Source organism: Phyllostomus hastatus, unplaced genomic scaffold, assembly GCF_019186645.2.
Source record: "Phyllostomus hastatus isolate PE091 unplaced genomic scaffold, TTU_PhHast_1.1 phas_scaffold_397, whole genome shotgun sequence".
NCBI classification, from domain to species: domain Eukaryota; kingdom Metazoa; phylum Chordata; class Mammalia; order Chiroptera; family Phyllostomidae; genus Phyllostomus; species Phyllostomus hastatus.
In genome coordinates, this window is record NW_025334029.1 from 4,262,317 (window position 1) to 4,269,997 (window position 7,681).

General features: G+C 38.5%; 1 pseudogene; it reads left to right on the top strand.

The window, feature by feature from the left end:
- Positions 1–469: 469 nt before the first annotated feature.
- LOC123807038 lies at positions 470–853 on the top strand (annotated as a pseudogene).
- The last annotated feature ends 6,828 nt before the right edge of the window (positions 854–7,681 follow it).

Sequence of the window (7,681 nt, forward strand, 5' to 3'; positions counted from 1 at the left end):
TTCATTGTAGGCTCAACTCTGGGCAGTGCCAAGTTATATTTATTAATGCAGAGGAGGTGCTGGAGAGGAGTACAAATGAACTGAAGGTTCAAAACAGGGACCCCCCAAAACCAGAATTATCTTCTAGAGGGAAGGCCTCTTTTAGTGCAGGCTTCCCCTGCTAGGTGAATGTCCTAGGAACCCATTTTTATCAGTGCGCCAGCTGGCATTTTTGTGAGAGGCTGAATTTGACTTCCCTGAATTTTTTGAAGACTCTTTCAATACGTTTGCCCATTTCATGATGAGTGATTTACAAGTACACCTGCCCACACTACACTGAGTATTAGCAGTTTTTGACTAAAAATGATGTGATCCCACTGCCCACTGATCTTCCCCTGAGTGACATTTTTGTTCCCTGGATAAAAAAAGTTCTCAAAAGATACCATGTGCCAGTACCTTGGGTCTCAATGAGGCTGGGTGATGCTCCAGAATGGGAATCAAGCTAATTTTGGAGTACATTGGATCCAGCTTCATTCAACATTACTATGAGTTACTTGATAATTACAGAACCCAACTAGGTGCTATTTACACTGATGTGCATTGCCTTACGTGGGAAGGATAGAAATTCCAGGAGAAAGCTGTCATTGTGGAGAAGTTATCTAGCTTTCCATTCCTGAAAATCCAACACAGCATTATGATGCAGTACCATTAGCCCATCACAGGTAGCTGCATCATCAGTATGGTTGTGAGCCAGCTTAAGGCTGATGAAGACTCTAACACAGGGTTCCACCAGATGGTCCTATTAAAGAAAATGAATGATGCTTGGGTTTGCACCAATGACATGTTCAGGCTTGCCCTGTATAACTTCAGCTAAATTCCTCTCCTCCAGGCACTCATGCTGTTTCCTTCTTCCCCCTCTTCCCAATCCTATTCAAACTCCTCCAGATGCTCCAAATAGAATACACAAATGAGCAGGGACACAGTGGGAGCAGGCACAGTTCTCTGCTGCTACCTAGGAATTGTGCATGACATGTAGACATTAGACTAATTACATCTGACAGAAGAAGTTTGTGTTGTACCAGTGCATGCCTTGGGAAGACTTAAGCAATGCAAAAGGTTGTCTTTTTAAAAAAATCTACTGACAAGTTGCTCTAGTAACCCAAAGAAGTAAAGGAGAAAACAGCTGCCTTATCTTTCAGATATTGATTTGTTTAGATGTTTCAATGCCTCATGATACAATAAAACCACAAAAAAATTCATAACCAAAAAAGTTCTCAAAGGGAAATAGTTTCCCATTGTGGAAGATGTGAAACAAAAAGTGGCACAAGCGATTTCTGGCCAAGATGGAGGTGTCAGTTGATACACTTCATGCCTTCTCACAACCAAAAGAAAGATAACTATCAATACAGAAACAAAAAACAACCAGAACTTCCAGGAAATTGAACTGTATGGAAGTCCAACAACCAAAGAGTTAAGGAAGAAACATTCATCCATACTGGTAGGAGAGACATAGATGGGCAGCCTGGGTAGAGAGGACAAGCAGCAAGGCAGAAGCTGGTGGACCAGGTGGGTGATGTGGTGACTGGTGGACTAGGCAGTCCCACATTCACAGGCAAATAATGTGGGAGGAACAACTGGGGAGTGAGAGAGACTGCATAACCCAGGGTTCCAGTGCTGGAAATAAAGCCTCAAAATCTCTGGCTGTAAAAATCTGTGAAGGTTGCAGCAGTGGTAGAAACTGCCCATGTTACAGGAGAGACCCTTGGAGGAGCCCATGGGATCCTAGAGGGTACACAAACCCACCCACCCTGGAGTCAACACCAGGAGACCACCTAGCAGGGTGTAATTTATGTGTGGGAAAAGGGAGAAGCAACTAAAAACAGGGAGAAAGCCCAGCAAACAGCATTGTTCCTTCTCTGACTCCTCCCCCACATACAGTACCAGAACACAAGGAAATGGGTTGCCCCAGTCCTGACAAATACCTAAGGCTCCACACATTACAACATAACAGGTGCACTAAGGCAAATAAATATGGCCCAAATCAAAGAACAGATCAAAACTCCAGAAAAAGAACTAAGTGATGAGGAGATTACCAACCTATCAGATGCAGAGTTCAAAACACTGGTAATCAGGATGCTCAGAAAAAAAGATTGAGTACAGATGCAAAATAAGGAAGAAGTGAAATAAAGACAAATATACAGGGAACCAAAGTGAGGGGAAGTAAACTGGGACTCAAATCAATAATTTGGAACAAAAGGAAGAAATAAATATCCAACTGGCACAGAATGAAGAAACAAGAATTAAAAAAAAAATAAAGAGAATATTAAGAACCTCTGGGACTACTATAAACATCCCAATATCCAAACCATAGGTATGCCAGAAGAAGAAGAGGAAGAACAAGAAATTGAAAATTATTTGAAAAAAACAATGAAGGAAAACTTATCCAATTTGGTGAAGGAAATAGACACACAAGTCCAGGAAGCTCAGAGAGTCCCAAACAGGTTGGACCCAAAAAAGAACACACCAAGACACATCATGATTAAATTGTCAAAGATTAAAGATAAGGGGAGAATCCTAAAAGCAGCAGAGAAAAGAAGAGAGTTAGCTACAAAGGAGTTCCCATAAGGCTATCAGCTGATTTCTCAAAATAAACCTTGCAAGCAAGAAGGGATTGGCAAGAAGTACTCAAAGTCATGAAAAACAAGGACCTACATCCAAGATTACTCTATCCAGTAAAGCTATCATTTAGAATGGAAGGGCAGATAAAGTGCTTCCCAAAGTAAAATTAAAATATTTCATCACCACCAGGCCCTTATTATATGATATGTTAAAGGGACTTATCTAAGAAAAAAGAAGAATATTAAAACTATGAACAGGGAAATGACAACAAATTCACAACTATCAATGAGCAACTTAAAAACAAAATCTAAAACTAAAACATGCAGAGGAAGTTCCGGCCAAGGCGGAGGCATAGGCAGAAATGATTCACTTCCTTGCATATCAAAAGAAGGATAACAAACAATTTAAAAACAAAGAACAACCCAAATTGCCAGAAAATCATTTGCATGGAAGTCCAGGAACCAAGCCGTTAAAGAATCATTCATCCATACAGGTAGGAGGGGCAAAGATGGGCAGCCAGGGTGGAGAGGACATGCAGCAACTCAAGGCAGTGGACCAAACAGGTGATCCCATATTCGAATGCAAACAAGCTGGGAGGAGCAACTGGGGAGCGAGACAAATGATGAAATCTAGGGATTCAGTGAGGTAAACTAAAGATTCAAAAGCCCTGGCCATAAAAAATCTTTGGGGGTTGCAGCAGTGGATGACACTCCCAGGCTCACAGGAGAATTTGCAATCCACTTGTGGAAAGCAAGGAAAGTGACAGAAAGTGGGACCAGAGTGAAGCAAGCAGCATTGTTCCCTCTTGGACCCCTTCCCACAGACAGCACCACAACACAGCAAAGAGGGTTGTCCCGCCCTGATGAGTACCTAAGGCTCCACCCATTACCATGAAACAGGTGCACCAAGACAATGCAATATGGCCCAAAGAACAAATCAAAACTCCAGAAAAAGAACTAAGCATGAAGGAGATAGACAACCAATCTGATGCAGTGTTCAAAACACTAGTTATCAGTGTGCTCACAGAATTGATTGAGCTTGGTTGCAAAAGGAAGGAAGAAATGAAGGTTACACAAAGTGAAATAAAGGAAAATATATAGGGAACTAACAGTGAAAGGAAGGAAACCAGGACTCAAATCAATGATTTGGAACAAAAGGAAGAAATAAACATCCAGCCAGAGCACAATGAAGAAACAAGAATGCAAAAAAAAAAAAAATGAGGAGAGGCTTAAGAACCTCTGGGACAACTTTAAGCATTCCAATATCAGAATCATGGGGGTGCCAGAATAAAAAAGAGAACAAGATATTGAAAACGTATTTAAACAAATAATGAAAGAAAACTTACCCAATTTGGCATAAGATATAGACTCCCAGGAAGTCCAGGAAGTTCAGAGATTCCCAAAAAAGTTGGACCCAAGGAGGAACTTACGCATCACAACTAAGTTACCCAGCATTAAAGATAAGGAGAGAATCTTCAAAGCAGCAAGAGGAAAGCAGACAGTTACCTAAAAAGAGTGCCCATAAGACTGTCAGCTGCTTTCTCAAAAGAAACCTTACAAGCAATAAAGGTCTGGAAAGAAGTATTCAAAGTCATGAAAGGCAAGGCCCTACATCCAAGATTACTCTACCCAGCAAAGCTATCATTTAGAATGGAAGGGCAGATAAAGTGCTTCCCAGATAAGGTCAGGTTAAAGTGTTTATCATCACCAAGCCCTTTTTATATGAAATGTTAAAAGGACTTATCTAAGAAATAGAAGATCAAAAAGTATGAATAATAAAATGACAACAAACTCACAACTATCAACAACAGAACCTAAAAACCAAAAACTAAGCAAACAACTAGAACAGGAAAAGAATTACAGAAATGTAGATCACATGGAGGGTTACCAGTGGAAAGGGGGAGAGGGAGAATAGGGGAAAAGGTACAGGGAATAAGAAGAATAATAGATATGCACAAAATAGATGGGGGTGGAGGGTTAATAATAGTATAAGAAATAGAGAAGCCAAAGAACTTATATGTATAACACATGGACATGAACTAAGGTAGGGAGGAAATGTTGGAGGGTGGAGAGGCAATGCAGGGAGGAGGAGGCTAAAGGTGATAAAAAATGGGACAATTGTAATAACATAATCAAACATACTTTTGAAAAAGAAGTTAATGCCCAACATTTATGAAGAACTTATAAAATTCAACATGAAAAAAACAAACAACTCCATCAAAAATGGGAAAGGACCTGAATAGACATTTCTCCATAGAGGACCTACAGATGGCCAATAGACATATGAAAAGGTGCTCAACATCACTAATCATCAGAGAAATGCAAATTAAAACCACAATGAGATATCATCTCACACCTGCCAGAATGGCTACCATCAATAAATCAAAAAAGTGTTGTTGAAGATGTGGAGAAAGGAGAACCCTTTTGCACTGTTGGTGGGAATGCAGACTGGTGCAGCCACTGTGGAAAGCAGTATGGGGATACTTCAAAGAATTAAACATGGATCTGCTTTTTGACCCAGCGATCGCACCTCTCAGAATATATCAGAAGGAACCCGGAACACTAATTGGAAAGAACCTAAGCACCCCTATGTTCATTGCAGTATTATTTACAATCACTGAGATATGGAAGCAGCTCAGTAGGTGTCCATCAGTAAGTGAGTGGATAAAACAACTATGGGACCATTACACATGTAATACCACTCAGCTATAAAAAGGAAGAAAATTTTACCCTTTGCAAGAGTATGGGTGGACCTAGAAAATATTATGCTAAGTGAAATATACCAGCCAGAGAAAGACAAATACCATATGATTTCACTCATATGAGGAATCTAATGAACAAACTAAACTAACAAGGAAACTGGGGACAGACTCATAGATGCAGAGCAGGATGACAGCTAGTGGGGAGGGTGTTACAGAGTGGAGGTATTGAACAAAAAGGAAAAAGGATTCATGGATGTGGACAACAGGGTGGTGGTATCTGGGGGAAGGGAGGTATAAGAGGACTAAATGGTAATGGAAAAATACATTAAAGATCAAATTTTTAAAATGATAGACCATGTCTTGGGTCATATGATCACTATATTGTACCTCTGAAACTAATATAATATTGTAAGTAAACTATAACTGAAGGATATTTTTAAATCTTTAAAAAACAAATCTCAGTACATTTGTTTTAAAATTTTAATAATGCTGATTCTGTTCTGTGACCATAATAGACTCAAACTAGAGATAAGTAACTGAAATACAGCATAAAAAATCTCTAATCACTTGGAAATTGAACAACACATCTCCAGATACTCCATGGATTAAAGAGGACATGTCAAAGGAAATAAAAACAATATATAGAAATTAATGAACATAAAAACACGACATCTGTAAATTTGTGCGTTGCAATGAAAGAAAGATGGAGAAAGAAATTTAAAGTACTACATGCTTCCATTAGAAAGAAAGGAAAGATCTCAAGTCAATAATCTAAGTTTTATCTAAAAAAAATAGAAAAAGAAGTGCAAAAGTAACCTGAAAACAAGCAGAAGACAAGTAATAAATATATGAGCAGAAATCAATAAAACTGAAAATAGAAAAAACATACACAAGACTGTTTCTTAAAAAAATAATAAAATTGATAGCAAGACCGACAAAGGTAAAAATAGAAAAGAAACACCAATTTCCAAAAGAAATGAGGGTGGCATCACGACAGATCCAGCAACCATTAAAATGATAATAAGAAAATACTATGACAATTTTATGGCCATAAGTTAAAAAATTTAGAAGAAATTGACTGATTCTTCAAAAACCACAAACTCAGCCACAGTGAAATAAATAAACTGAGTAGGCTTATAACTGTTAAAGAAACTATATTTGTAATTAAAAACCTCACAAAGAAAGTTCCAGGACCACCTGGACAGTATCACTGAGGTTGGCATTTCTGGATGAAAGGGGCATTCTCTTTGGGACAGAGTGTTGGCTTCTTGGGGACTATGGTTCCCCAATGTGAAAGAGACTATTGCCCACAACCTACCTGAGATGATTTTAAAAGAGAACTTTGTACTTTATTTGCCCCAAAACACAAGCATTTATTCCTGGCATTTACTTCCTCTCCCTCTTTCTTGTGCCATATATCCTGAGCTCATCAAGACATAGATTCATTGCTCTAGCTCCAGGGCTTCTGATGTTAACAATGGCCTGGAAGTACACTTCACAGGCTCAAGCTGCAGAGCACCTCTTCCTTTGCATTGTTTTGTCCAATCACTAGCCAGGAGAAGGAAAGATATGAGAGGATCCTGAAAAAAAATTGAATAATGACAGGAATATCACGTATGTTTAAATTGGTGCTTCCAGAAGCAATAGACTTGGGTGCTCAGGTTGGAGGTGGAGTGGCCATGCAAGATGTCCCTATGGTAATAAGTTTGGTGGGGAGTAGGAGGCAAGGAAAAATGGTCTGTATCTCATACTCTGGCAGAGACAGGATTGAGCAGGAGGGGTATAATTAAAGCCGTAAGCTTTCTTTAGATAAAATACTAACTGTAATGAATTTAAAAATAATGATATTTTAAGCTTTTTATTATGAGATATTCCCAGGTTTGATCTTGGCTCTGGTTCCTAGCTGCATAATCTAAAATTGTTACTGAACCTGTAAAATGGAGATAATGATATAATTTCCCTTATGATTGTTGTGAGAATTAAATGAGAATGTTCAATAAATATAAGGTGTTGAAAGAAAGAAAGAAAGAAAAAGAAAGAAAGATAGAAAGAAAGAAAGAGAAAGAAAAAGAAAGAGAAAGTGGAGAGAAAAAACTAATTTGAGTGGAAAAAAAAGTGGAGAGAGGAAACCAAAATAACCACTACTTAGGTTATTTTAAATAGCTTTATCAAAGTGTAGTTAACATACAACAGTAAGATGCATTTAGTTAAAGCCATATGATTTGATAAGTTTTGATGTATGCACACATCTGAAAAAATGATCAGCACTATCAGAACAAGGAATACACTTACATTGTTCATCTCCGTAATCTGCCCTTCTTCCTCTCCCGAATTCTTAACTACCATGATAGTATTTTTTTTTGTTCTGACTTCTTTCATCCA